Consider the following 12641-nt stretch of genomic DNA (forward strand, 5'->3'; position numbering starts at 1 on the left):
GTGAGAAAGCCAAGATTTACTACACTTTGGAAAAAAAATGCTACGTTCTAAGGCGAACTTGAAAGAACAATCTTTAAAACACTATAAAGAGACAGTACATACCAATAGAATAACAACTTGTCATCTTCTTGTTCCCGGCCCCCCGCCCCCCCCCTCGATGCCACTCTTGCAGACATCATGCTGCTGGTGGTGCATCATTTCCACCAAAAGCCCAGTTGATGGGCAAATAAAAATTGCAGCCTTGTAATGTGAACACCCTGCTGTGAGAAAGCAAAGATTTACTACACTTTGGAAATAAAATGCTACGTTCTAAGGCGAACTTGAAAGAACAATCTTTAAAACACTATAAAGAGACAGTACATACCAATAGAATAACAACTTGTCATCTTCTTGTTCCCGGCCCCCCCCCCCCCCCCCTCGTTACCAGTCTTGCGGACATCATGCTGCTGGTGGTGCATCATTTCCACCAAAAGCCCAGTTGATGGGCAAATAAAAATTGCAGCCTTGTAATGTGAACACCCTGCTGTGAGAAAGCAAAGATTTACTACACTTTGGAAAAAAAAATGCTACGTTCTAAGGCGAACTTGAAAGAACAATCTTTAAAACACTATAAAGAGACAGTACATACCAATAGAATAACAACTTGTCATCTTCTTGTTCCCGGCCCCCCGCCCCCCCCCTCGTTGCCACTCTTGCGGACATCATGCTGCTGGTGGTGCATCATTTCCACCAAAAGCCCAGTTGATGGGAAAATAAAAATTGCAGCCTTGTAATGTGAACACCCTGCTGTGAGAAAGCAAAGATTTACTACACTTTGGAAAAAAAATGCTACGTTCTAAGGCGAACTTGAAAGAACAATCTTTAAAACACTATAAAGAGACAGTACATACCAATAGAATAACAACTTGTCATCTTCTTGTTCCCGGCCCCCCGCCCCCCCCGTCGTTGCCACTCTTGCGGACATCATGCTGCTGGTGGTGCATCATTTCCACCAAAAGCCTAGTTGATGGGCAAATAAAAATTGCAGCCTTGTAATGTGAACACCCTGCTGTGAGAAAGCAAAGATTTACTACACTTTGGAAAAAAAATGCTACGTTCTAAGGCGAACTTGAAAGAACAATCTTTAAAACACTATAAAGAGACAGTACATACCAATAGAATAACAACTTGTCATCTTCTTGTTCCCGGCCCCCCGCCCCCCCCTCGTTGCCACTCTTGCGGACATCATGCTGCTGGTGGTGCATCATTTCCACCAAAAGCCCAGTTGATGGGCAAATAAAAATTGCAGCCTTGTAATGTGAACACCCTGCTGTGAGAAAGCAAAGATTTACTACACTTTGGAAATAAAATGCTACGTTCTAAGGCGAACTTGAAAGAACAATCTTTAAAACACTATAAAGAGACAGTACATACCAATAGAATTACAACTTGTCATCTTCTTGTTCCCGGCCCCCCCCCCCCCTCGTTACCAGTCTTGCGGACATCATGCTGCTGGTGGTGCATCATTTCCACCAAAAGCCCAGTTGATGGGCAAATAAAAATTGCAGCCTTGTAATGTGAACACCCTGCTGTGAGAAAGCAAAGATTTACTACACTTTGGAAAAAAAATGCTACGTTCTAAGGCGAACTTGAAAGAACAATCTTTAAAACACTATAAAGAGACAGTACATACCAATAGAATAACAACTTGTCATCTTCTTGTTCCCGGCCCCCCCCCCCCCTCGTTACCAGTCTTGCGGACATCATGCTGCTGGTGGTGCATCATTTCCACCAAAAGCCCAGTTGATGGGCAAATAAAAATTGCAGCCTTGTAATGTGAACACCCTGCTGTGAGAAAGCAAAGATTTACTACACTTTGGAAAAAAAATGCTACGTTCTAAGGCGAACTTGGAAGAACAATCTTTAAAACACTATAAAGAGACAGTACATACCAATAGAATAACAACTTGTCATCTTCTTGTTCCCGGCCCCCCCCCCCCCTCGTTACCAGTCTTGCGGACATCATGCTGCTGGTGGTGCATCATTTCCACCAAAAGCCCAGTTGATGGGCAAATAAAAATTGCAGCCTTGTAATGTGAACACCCTGCTGTGAGAAAGCAAAGATTTACTACACTTTGGAAAAAAAATGCTACGTTCTAAGGCGAACTTGAAAGAACAATCTTTAAAACACTATAAAGAGACAGTACATACCAATAGAATAACAACTTGTCATCTTCTTGTTCCCGGCCCCCCCCCCCCTCGTTACCAGTCTTGCGGACATCATGCTGCTGGTGGTGCATCATTTCCACCAAAAGCCCAGTTGATGGGCAAATAAAAATTGCAGCCTTGTAATGTGAACACCCTGCTGTGAGAAAGCAAAGATTTACTACACTTTGGAAAAAAAATGCTACGTTCTAAGGCGAACTTGAAAGAACAATCTTTAAAACACTATAAAGAGACAGTACATACCAATAGAATAACAACTTGTCATCTTCTTGTTCCCGGCCCCCCCCCCCCCTCGTTACCAGTCTTGCGGACATCATGCTGCTGGTGGTGCATCATTTCCACCAAAAGCCCAGTTGATGGGCAAATAAAAATTGCAGCCTTGTAATGTGAACACCCTGCTGTGAGAAAGCAAAGATTTACTACACTTTGGAAAAAAAATGCTACGTTCTAAGGCGAACTTGAAAGAACAATCTTTAAAACACTATAAAGAGACAGTACATACCAATAGAATAACAACTTGTCATCTTCTTGTTCCCGGCCCCCCGCCCCCCCCTCGTTGCCACTCTTGCGGACATCATGCTGCTGGTGGTGCATCATTTCCACCAAAAGCCCAGTTGATGGGCAAATAAATATTGCAGCCTTGTAATGTGAACACCCTGCCTTGAGAAAGCAAAGATTTACTACACTTTGGAAAAAAAATGCTACGTTCTAAGGCGAACTTGAAAGAACAATCTTTAAAACACTATAAAGAGACAGTACATACCAATAGAATAACAACTTGTCATCTTCTTGTTCCCGGCCCCCCCCCCCCCTCGTTACCAGTGTTGCGGACATCATGCTGCTGGTGGTGCGTCAATTCCACCAAAAGCCCAGTTGATGGGCAAATAAAAATTGCAGCCTTGTAATGTGAACACCCTGCTGTGAGAAAGCAAAGATTTACTACACTTTGGAAAAAAAATGCTACGTTCTAAGGCGAACTTGAAAGAACAATCTTTAAAACACTATAAAGAGACAGTACATACCAATAGAATAACAACTTGTCATCTTCTTGTTCCCGGCCCCCCGCCCCCCCCCTCGTTGCCACTCTTGCAGACATCATGCTGCTGGTGGTGCATCATTTCCACCAAAAGCCCAGTTGATGGGCAAATAAAAATTGCAGCCTTGTAATGTGAACACCCTGCTGTGAGAAAGCAAAGATTTACTACACTTTGGAAAAAAAATGCTACGTTGTAAGGCGAACTTGAAAGAACAATCTTTAAAACACTATAAAGAGACAGTACATACCAATAGAATAACAACTTGTCATCTTCTTGTTCCCGGCCCCCCCCCCCCTCGTTACCAGTCTTGCGGACATCATGCTGCTGGTGGTGCGTCAATTCCACCAAAAGCCCAGTTAATGGGCAAATAAAAATTGCAGCCTTGTAATGTGAACACCCTGCTGTGAGAAAGCAAAGATTTACTACACTTTGGAAAAAAAATGCTACGTTCTAAGGCGAACTTGAAAGAACAATCTTTAAAACACTATAAAGAGACAGTACATACCAATAGAATAACAACTTGTCATCTTCTTGTTCCAGGCCCCCCGCCCCCCCCCTCGTTGCCACTCTTGCGGACATCATGCTGCTGGTGGTGCATCATTTCCACCAAAAGCCCAGTTGATGGGCAAATAAAAATTGCAGCCTTGTAATGTGAACACCCTGCTGTGAGAAAGCAAAGATTTACTACACTTTGGAAAAAAAATGCTACGTTCTAAGGCGAACTTGAAAGAAAAATTTTTAAAACACTATAAAGAGACAGTACATACCAATAGAATAATAACTTGTCATCTTCTTGTTCCCGGCCCCCCCCCCCCCCTCGTTACCAGTCTTGCGGACATCATGCTGCTGGTGGTGCGTCAATTCCACCAAAAGCCCAGTTGATGGGCAAATAAAAATGGCAGCCTTGTAATGTAACCACCCTGCTGTGAGAAAGCAAAGATTTACTACACTTTGGAAAAAAAATGCTACGTTCTAAGGCGAACTTGAAAGAACAATTTTTAAAACACTATAAAGAGACAGTACATACCAATAGAATAACAACTTGTCATCTTCTTGTTCCCGCCCCCCCCCCCCCCCCTCGTTGCCAGTCTTGCGGACATCATGCTGCTGGTGGTGTGTCAATTCCACCAAAAGCCCAGTTGATGGGCAAATAAAAATTGCAGCCTTGTAATGTGAACACCCTGCTGTGAGAAAGCAAAGATTTACTACACTTTGGAAAAAAAATGCTACGTTCTAAGGCGAACTTGAAAGAACAATCTTTAAAACACTATAATGAGACAGTACATACCAATAGAATAACAACTTGTCATCTTCTTGTTCCCGGCCCCCCGCCCCTCCCTCGTTGCCACTCTTGCAGACATCATGCTGCTGGTGGTGCATCATTTCCACCAAAAGCCCAGTTGATGGGCAAATAAATATTTCAGCCTTGTAATGTGAACACCCTGCTGTGAGAAAGCAAAGATTTACCACACTTTGGAAATAAAATGCTACGTTCTAAGGCGAACTTGAAAGAACAATCTTTAAAACACTATAAAGAGACAGTACATACCAATAGAATAACAACTTGTCATCTTCTTGTTCCCGGCCCCCCGCCCCCCCCCTCGTTGCCACTCTTGCGGACATCATGCTGCTGGTGGTGCGTCAATTCCACCAAAAGCCCAGTTGATGGGCAAATAAAAATTGCAGCCTTGTAATGTGAACACCCTGCTGTGAGAAAGCAAAGATTTACTACACTTTGGAAAAAAAATGCTACGTTCTAAGGCGAACTTGAAAGAACAATCTTTAAAGCACTATAAAGAGACAGTACATACCAATAGAATAACAACTTGTCATCTTCTTGTTCCCGGCCCCCCGCCCCCCCCTCGTTGCCACTCTTGCGGACATCATGCTGCTGGTGGTGCATCATTTCCACCAAAAGCCCAGTTGATGGGCAAATAAAAATTGCAGCCTTGTAATGTGAACACCCTGCTGTGAGAAAGCAAAGATTTACTACACTTTGGAAATAAAATGCTACGTTCTAAGGCGAACTTGAAAGAACAATCTTTAAAACACTATAAAGAGACAGTACATACCAATAGAATAACAACTTGTCATCTTCTTGTTCCCGGCCCCCCGCCCCCCCCTCGTTGCCACTCTTGCGGACATCATGCTGCTGGTGGTGCGTCAATTCCACCAAAAGCCCAGTTGATGGGCAAATAAAAATTGCAGCCTTGTAATGTGAACACCCTGCTGTGAGAAAGCAAAGATTTACTACACTTTGGAAAAAAAATGCTACGTTCTAAGGCGAACTTGAAAGAACAATCTTTAAAACACTATAAAGAGACAGTACATACCAATAGAATAACAACTTGTCATCTTCTTGTTCCCGGCCCCCCGCCCCCCCCTCGTTGCCACTCTTGCGGACATCATGCTGCTGGTGGTGCGTCAATTCCACCAAAAGCCCAGTTGATGGGCAAATAAAAATTGCAGCCTTGTAATGTGAACACCCTGCTGTGAGAAAGCAAAGATTTACTACACTTTGGAAAAAAAAATGCTACGTTCTAAGGCGAACTTGAAAGAACAATCTTTAAAACACTATAAAGAGACAGTACATACCAATAGAATAACAACTTGTCATCTTCTTGTTCCCGGCCCCCCGCCCCCCCCCTCGTTGCCACTCTTGCGGACATCATGCTGCTGGTGGTGCATCATTTCCACCAAAAGCCCAGTTGATGGGCAAATAAAAATTGCAGCCTTGTAATGTGAACACCCTGCTGTGAGAAAGCAAAGATTTACTACACTTTGGAAATAAAATGCTACGTTCTAAGCGAACTTGAAGAACAATCTTTAAAACACTATAAAGAGACAGTACATACCAATAGAATAACAACTTGTCATCTTCTTGTTCCCCGGCCCCCCCGCCCCCCCCTCGTTGCCACTCTTGCGGACATCATGCTGCTGGTGGTGCGTCAATTCCACAAAAGCCCAGTTGATGGGCAAATAAAAATTGCAGCCTTGTAATGTGAACACCCTGCTGTGAGAAAGCAAAGATTTACCACACTTTGGAAATAAAATGCTACGTTCTAAGGCGAACTTGAAAGAACAATCTTTAAAACACTATAAAGAGACAGTACATACCAATAGAATAACAACTTGTCATCTTCTTGTTCCGGCCCCCCCCCCCTCGTTACCAGTCTTGCGGACATCATGCTGCTGGTGGTGCATCATTTCCACCAAAAGCCCAGTTGATGGGCAAATAAAAATTGCAGCCTTGTAATGTGAACACCCTGCTGTGAGAAAGCAAAGATTTACTACACTTTGGAAAAAAAATGCTACGTTCTAAGGCGAACTTGAAAGAACAATCTTTAAAACACTATAAAGAGACAGTACATACCAATAGAATAACAACTTGTCATCTTCTTGTTCCCGGCCCCCCGCCCCCCCCCTCGTTGCCACTCTTGCGGACATCATGCTGCTGGTGGTGCATCATTTCCACCAAAAGCCCAGTTGATGGGCAAATAAATATTGCAGCCTTGTAATGTGAACACCCTGCCTTGAGAAAGCAAAGATTTACTACACTTTGAAAAAAAATGCTACGTTCTAAGGCGAACTTGAAAGAACAATCTTTAAAAACACTATAAAGAGACAGTACATACCAATAGAATAACAACTTGTCATCTTCTTGTTCCCGGCCCCCCCCCCCCTCGTTACCAGTGTTGCGGACATCATGCTGCTGGTGGTGCGTCAATTCCACCAAAGCCCAGTTGATGGGCAAATAAAAATTGCAGCCTTGTAATGTGAACACCCTGCTGTGAGAAAGCAAGATTTACTACACTTTGGAAAAAAAATGCTACGTTCTAAGGCGAACTTGAAAGAACAATCTTTAAAACACTATAAAGAGACAGTACATACCAATAGAATAACAACTTGTCATCTTCTTGTTCCCGGCCCCCCGCCCCCCCCTCGTTGCCACTCTTGCAGACATCATGCTGCTGGTGGTGCATCATTTCCACCAAAAGCCCAGTTGATGGGCAAATAAAAATTGCAGCCTTGTAATGTGAACACCCTGCTGTGAGAAAGCAAAGATTTACTACACTTTGGAAAAAAAATGCTACGTTGTAAGGCGAACTTGAATGAACAATCTTTAAAACACTATAAAGAGACAGTACATACCAATAGAATAACAACTTGTCATCTTCTTGTTCCCGGCCCCCCCCCCCCCTCGTTACCAGTCTTGCGGACATCATGCTGCTGGTGGTGCATCAATTCCACCAAAAGCCCAGTTAATGGGCAAATAAAAATTGCAGCCTTGTAATGTGAACACCTGCTGTGAGAAAGCAAAGATTTACTACACTTTGGAAAAAAAATGCTACGTTCTAAGGCGAACTTGAAAGAACAATCTTTAAAACACTATAAAGAGACAGTACATACCAATAGAATAACAACTTGTCATCTTCTTGTTCCAGGCCCCCCGCCCCCCCCCTCGTTGCCACTCTTGCGGACATCATGCTGCTGGTGGTGCATCATTTCCACCAAAAGCCCAGTTGATGGGCAAATAAAAATTGCAGCCTTGTAATGTGAACACCCTGCTGTGAGAAAGCAAAGATTACTACACTTTGGAAAAAAAATGCTACGTTCTAAGGCGAACTTGAAAGAAAAATTTTTAAACACTATAAAGAGACAGTACATACCAATAGAATAATAACTTGTCATCTTCTTGTTCCCGGCCCCCCCCCCCCTCGTTACCAGTCTTGCGGACATCATGCTGCTGGTGGTGCGTCAATTCACCAAAAGCCCAGTTGATGGGCAAATAAAAATGGCAGCCTTGTAATGTAACCACCCTGCTGTGAGAAAGCAAAGATTTACTACACTTTGGAAAAAAAATGCTACGTTCTAAGGCGAACTTGAAAGAACAATTTTTAAAACACTATAAAGAGACAGTACATACCAATAGAATAACAACTTGTCATCTTCTTGTTCCGCCCCCCCCCCCCCCTCGTTGCCAGTCTTGCGGACATCATGCTGCTGGTGGTGTGTCAATTCCACAAAAGCCCAGTTGATGGGCAAATAAAAATTGCAGCCTTGTAATGTGAACACCCTGCTGTGAGAAAGCAAAGATTTACTACACTTTGGAAAAAAAATGCTACGTTGTAAGGCGAACTTGAAAGAACAATCTTTAAAACACTATAATGAGACAGTACATACCAATAGAATAACAACTTGTCATCTTCTTGTTCCCGGCCCCCCGCCCCTCCCTCGTTGCCACTCTTGCAGACATCATGCTGCTGGTGGTGCATCATTTCCACCAAAAGCCCAGTTGATGGGCAAATAAATATTTCAGCCTTGTAATGTGAACACCCTGCTGTGAGAAAGCAAAGATTTACCACACTTTGGAAATAAAATGCTACGTTCTAAGGCGAACTTGAAAGAACAATCTTTAAAACACTATAAAGAGACAGTACATACCAATAGAATAACAACTTGTCATCTTCTTGTTCCCGGCCCCCCGCCCCCCCCTCGTTACCACTCTTGCGGACATCATGCTGCTGGTGGTGCGTCAATTCCACCAAAAGCCCAGTTGATGGGCAAATAAAAATTGCAGCCTTGTAATGTGAACACCCTGCTGTGAGAAAGCAAAGATTTACTACACTTTGGAAAAAAAAAATGCTACGTTCTAAGGCGAACTTGAAAGAACAATCTTTAAAGCACTATAAAGAGACAGTACATACCAATAGAATAACAACTTGTCATCTTCTTGTTCCCGGCCCCCCGCCCCCCCCTCGTTGCCACTCTTGCGGACATCATGCTGCTGGTGGTGCATCATTTCCACCAAAAGCCCAGTTGATGGGCAAATAAAAATTGCAGCCTTGTAATGTGAACACCCTGCTGTGAGAAAGCAAAGATTTACTACACTTTGGAAAAAAAATGCTACGTTCTAAGGCGAACTTGAAAGAACAATCTTTAAAACACTATAAAGAGACAGTACATACCAATAGAATAACAACTTGTCATCTTCTTGTTCCCGGCCCCCCGCCCCCCCCCTCGTTGCCACTCTTGCGGACATCATGCTGCTGGTGGTGCGTCAATTCCACCAAAAGCCCAGTTGATGGCAAATAAAAAATTGCAGCCTTGTAATGTGAACACCCTGCTGTGAGAAAGCAAAGATTTACTACACTTTGGAAAAAAAATGCTACGTTCTAAGGCGAACTTGAAAGAACAATCTTTAAAACACTATAAAGAGACAGTACATACCAATAGAATAACAACTTGTCATCTTCTTGTTCCCGGCCCCCCCGCCCCCCCCCTCGTTGCCACTCTTGTGGACATCATGCTGCTGGTGGTGCATCATTTCCACCAAAAGCCTAGTTGATTGGCAAATAAAAATTGCAGCCTTGTAATGTGAACACCCTGCTGTGAGAAAGCAAAGATTTACTACACTTTGGAAAAAAAATGCTACGTTCTAAGGCGAACTTGAAAGAACAATTTTTAAAACACTATAAAGAGGACAGTACATACCAATAGAATAACAACTTGTCATCTTCTTGTTCCCGGCCCCCCCCCCCTCGTTACCAGTCTTGCGGACATCATGCTGCTGGTGGTGCGTCAATTCCCACCAAAAGCCCAGTTGATGGGCAAATAAAAATGGCAGCCTTGTAATGTAACCACCCTGCTGTGAGAAAGCAAAGATTTACTACACTTTGGAAAAAAAATGCTACGTTCTAAGGCGAACTTGAAAGAACATCTTTAAAACACTATAAAGAGACAGTACATACCAATAGAATAACAACTTGTCATCTTCTTGTTCCCGGCCCCCCGCCCCCCCCCTCGTTGCAACTCTTGCGGACATCATGCTGCTGGTGGTGCATCATTTCCACCAAAAACCCAGTTGATGGGCGAATAAAAGTTGCAGCCTTGTAATGTGAACACCCTGCTGTGAGAAAGCAAAGATTTACTACACTTTGGAAAAAAAATGCTACGTTCTAAGGCGAACTTGAAAGAACAATCTTTAAAACACTATAAAGAGACAGTACATACCAATAGAATAACAACTTGTCATCTTCTTGTTCCCGGCCCCCCGCCCCCCCCTCGTTGCCACTCTTGCGGACATCATGCTGCTGGTGGTGCATCATTTCCACCAAAAGCCCAGTTGATGGGCAAATAAAAATTGCAGCCTTGTAATGTGAACACCCTGCTGTGAGAAAGCAAAGATTTACCACACTTTGGAAATAAAATGCTACGTTCTAAGGCGAACTTGAAAGAACAATCTTTAAAACACTATAAAGAGACAGTACATACCAATAGAATAAAAACTTGTCATCTTCTTGTTCCCGGCCCCCCCCCCCCCTCGTTACCAGTCTTGCGGACATCATGCTGCTGGTGGTGTGTCAATTCCACCAAAAGCCCAGTTGATGGGCAAATAAAAATTGCAGCCTTGTAATGTGAACACCCTGCTGTGAGAAAGCAAAGATTTACTACACTTTGGAAAAAAAATGCTACGTTCTAAGGCGAACTTGAAAGAACAATCTTTAAAACACTATAATGAGACAGTACATACCAATAGAATAACAACTTGTCATCTTCTTGTTCCCGGCCCCCCGCCCCTCCCTCGTTGCCACTCTTGCAGACATCATGCTGCTGGTGGTGCATCATTTCCACCAAAAGCCCAGTTGATGGGCAAATAAATATTTCAGCCTTGTAATGTGAACACCCTGCTGTGAGAAAGCAAAGATTTACCACACTTTGGAAATAAAATGCTACGTTCTAAGGCGAACTTGAAAGAACAATCTTTAAAACACTATAAAGAGACAGTACATACCAATAGAATAACAACTTGTCATCTTCTTGTTCCCGGCCCCCCGCCCCCCCCTCGTTGCCACTCTTGCGGACATCATGCTGCTGGTGGTGCGTCAATTCCACCAAAAGCCCAGTTGATGGGCAAATAAAAATTGCAGCCTTGTAATGTGAACACCCTGCTGTGAGAAAGCAAAGATTTACTACACTTTGGAAAAAAATGCTACGTTCTAAGGCGAACTTGAAAGAACAATCTTTAAAACACTATAAAGAGACAGTACATACCAATAGAATAACAACTTGTCATCTTCTTGTTCCCGGCCCCCCGCCCCCCCCTCGTTGCCACTCTTGCGGACATCATGCTGCTGGTGGTGCATCATTTCCACCAAAAGCCCAGTTGATGGGCAAATAAAAATTGCAGCCTTGTAATGTGAACACCCTGCTGTGAGAAAGCAAAGATTTACTACACTTTGGAAATAAAATGCTACGTTCTAAGGCGAACTTGAAAGAACAATCTTTAAAACACTATAAAGAGACAGTACATACCAATAGAATAACAACTTGTCATCTTCTTGTTCCCGGCCCCCCGCCCCCCCCTCGTTGCCACTCTTGCGGACATCATGCTGCTGGTGGTGCGTCAATTCCACAAAAAGCCCAGTTGATGGGCAAATAAAAATTGCAGCCTTGTAATGTGAACACCCTGCTGTGAGAAAGCAAAGATTTACTACACTTTGGAAAAAAAATGCTACGTTCTAAGGCGAACTTGAAAGAACAATCTTTAAAACACTATAAAGAGACAGTACATACCAATAGAATAACAACTTGTCATCTTCTTGTTCCCGGCCCCCCGCCCCCCCCCCTCGTTGCCACTCTTGCGGACATCATGCTGCTGGTGGTGCATCATTTCCACCAAAAGCCCAGTTGATGGGCAAATAAAAATTGCAGCCTTGTAATGTGAACACCCTGCCTTGAGAAAGCAAAGATTTACTACACTTTGGAAAAAAAATGCTACGTTCTAAGGCGAACTTGAAAGAACTATCTTTAAAACACTATAAAGAGACAGTACATACCAATAGAATAACAACTTGTCATCTTCTTGTTCCCGGCCCCCCCCCCCCCCTCGTTACCAGTCTTGCGGACATCATGCTGCTGGTGGTGCGTCAATTCCACCAAAAGCCCAGCTGATGGGCAAATAAAAATTGCAGCCTTGTAATGTGAACACCCTGCTGTGAGAAAGCAAAGATTTACTACACTTTGGAAAAAAAATGCTACGTTCTAAGGCGAACTTGAAAGAACAATCTTTAAAACACTATAAAGAGACAGTACATACCAATAGAATAACAACTTGTCATCTTCTTGTTCCCGGCCCCCCGCCCCCCCCTCGTTGCCACTCTTGCAGACATCATGCTGCTGGTGGTGCATCATTTCCACCAAAAGCCCAGTTGATGGGCAAATAAAAATTGCAGCCTTGTAATGTGATCACCCTGCTGTGAGAAAGCAAAGATTTACTACACTTTGGAAAAAAAATGCTACGTTGTAAGGCGAACTTGAAAGAACAATCTTTAAAACACTATAAAGAGACAGTACATACCAATAGAATAACAACTTGTCATCTTCTTGTTCCCGGCC

Source organism: Schistocerca cancellata, unplaced genomic scaffold (assembly GCF_023864275.1).
Source record: "Schistocerca cancellata isolate TAMUIC-IGC-003103 unplaced genomic scaffold, iqSchCanc2.1 HiC_scaffold_1139, whole genome shotgun sequence".
In the NCBI taxonomy this organism is placed as follows: Eukaryota; Metazoa; Arthropoda; class Insecta; order Orthoptera; family Acrididae; genus Schistocerca; species Schistocerca cancellata.